General features: G+C 37.4%; 1 long non-coding RNA gene across 1 annotated transcript; it reads right to left on the reverse strand.

Annotated features, from left to right (window-relative positions):
• Window positions 1–809: 809 nt before the first annotated feature.
• Window positions 810–1,843, reverse strand: LOC307142321. Its single transcript, XR_013818456.1, has 3 exons — window positions 1,814–1,843; window positions 1,046–1,207; window positions 810–944 (listed from the first exon to the last, which is right to left on the reverse strand). It is a non-coding gene; the product is annotated as an uncharacterized lncRNA (long non-coding RNA).
• Between the last annotated feature and the right edge of the window lie 482 nt (window positions 1,844–2,325).

The following is a 2,325-nucleotide window of genomic DNA, read 5'->3' on the forward strand; positions in this document are numbered from 1 at the left end:
CATGTGACAATATTAGTTCTAAAGTATGATTATGGCGACGAGTGGGTCCTGACACGTGTTGCCTAACTCCAATAGAGTTTAGTGCGCTGCGGATGGGTCGCGTCATCACCGGCTTTACCTAGAAGACTAATTCTTATCGTGGCGAGAATTTTTACCAGTACATCGCAAATGATCAGATATCGCCCATCCCTAATAAACACACTCCTAAACCTTGTGGAAAGCCTTCCCTTCAGCCTTCCTGAACCCTACGGATTACGGAATGGGATGGCATTAAAACTCATGTGCGTGTAAAAGCTTTTGGCAATATAGTGTATGTTACATATATATTATACCATTTGAAGCTCAATTAAATATTTTGAAATATAATTTTTATATTAAAAATATAATTTTTACTTGAAAATACATTTCCAGTCTTACAGCAGCCTGCATATGCTAAAGGCAAATGTGGATGGAATAGCCTACAAGAGATCAAGACTAGATTTTGTGTCCACCATTTAAAATGTGTTAGAAGAGTTACATTCTAAAACACACTGATCAGCCACAACATTAAAACCACCCGATTGAAAAACCCTCAACTCTTTGTTCCTGAACCATTTGTGCAGTGGCAGAGTATGTGTTTGAACATGGTAAAATATGTTTAAAATATATTTTCAAAAAATGTTAACATTGGTGTATGATTACAACACTTGTCTGTATTTCTGTAGATTTTTCACCTTATTCCTTCTCTTTCTAAGCACACACACACTCTCTCTCCCTCTCTAGAGATGTAAAGAGACGCTGACTAAAGTCATTACAAAAGAGGCAGACTGTGCAATAATGAGAGTTTTATTTGTATATTGAGCAGATTATTTCTGAGACTCAGATAAGGATGCCCAGGACTGTCCCCACAGTGGCCCCTGCGGTGCCCACAGCCGCCTGAGCCACAACTGGGATCCCAGCCGCACCTAAAGACAAAACACACATGATTATGAAAATGAAATATCAAATGCACATTTCTTTCTATTGACATCTACGTCTTCTTCCACAATCCTGACATCTGCATTACCAGCGGCTTGAAGGACTGCAACCATCGACCCGGCAGCGACGCCTCCTCCGTTGGCCACCGCGGCAGCGCTCATCATCGAGGCGGCGTAAGAACCGACGGCGATCCCGGCACCGGTGAAGCCCGCCGCCGTCAGAACTAAAGGAGCCGCAGCGACTGCACCGGCTGACACACAAACTCACCGATCAACATCACTTTACAGGTGAACACACTCAGGGGACACTAGCGTTAACTCATGCATTCCACCACACCCAGATAGATTACATCAAGAATGACAAAACAATTGTGTATTACAAGTTTTCTGAAATGTTATGTCCAAATATGCAAATGAGCTGTTATCTAATTAAATATTTACTCATTTACATAATATCTAGAAAAAACATCTGTCAATACAAAGGGATTTTGGAATTCTCTTTTTATCACTCCAGAAAATACTGTCAACAGTCAGAAATATTTTCAAAATGTATAAAGTCAGGCAAATTATATATGAACAAACCCCTCAGTGAAACCCTTGAGAATATAGATATGAATAAAACTGTAAAGTATGTTGTATTAAAGTGATAAAGAGATGTAGTAATGTAAATCTACAGACACAAACAGATAAAGTGCTATACACTTAAAAGTGTATTTTAGATGTTTTCTCTTTCCACTAATCTGAAATAACACTTTATGAGAAGCCAGAAAGCAGTCTCTCAAATTCTCTCTGACTTTGACTTTTTCTGCATGTTTAATTCTAGATGATTAAATGATAGTTAGTTTGTTATATTTTACCTGCTCCAGCACCAGCGAGGACGAATGTCACTAATATAGAAGAGAAAATAAGGGTCAGATTCCTGTAATGCTGGTAAAGCAACATTAAGATTCTGCAGTGATATGATAAGGTACTTACACAGACCCATCTTCTGTCGGAATGAGCCCTTGTGTGTGTGAGTGTGAGCTAAAGCTCTCTGGGTGGACACTTCTCCAGAAATGAAACTGATCCTGATGTCCACTTTGAACCAGTTCTTTGTAGTGAACTTTCATTTTTGACTAGATGATGCAGAGTTTAAGGCGTTATATTTTCCTCTTCCATTTAAAACAAAAAAATGTGTTAATTATGTTATTAAATTGTATACATAAAATGATTTTTAATTAACAAGTGTCATGTTTAATTTGTTATAAATTTAGACTTAATTATCAAAATATTCAGAAAAAGTGCAGTTGTATTAATTTTCAGATTAACTTTTATTAGATAAAAAGATGATATATTGTATTATTTTTTAAATGGGAGCAACAACTGCCTT

The sequence above is a fragment of the Gobio gobio genome (assembly GCF_949357685.1).
Source record: "Gobio gobio genome assembly, chromosome: 18".
In the NCBI taxonomy this organism is placed as follows: domain Eukaryota; kingdom Metazoa; phylum Chordata; class Actinopteri; order Cypriniformes; family Gobionidae; genus Gobio; species Gobio gobio.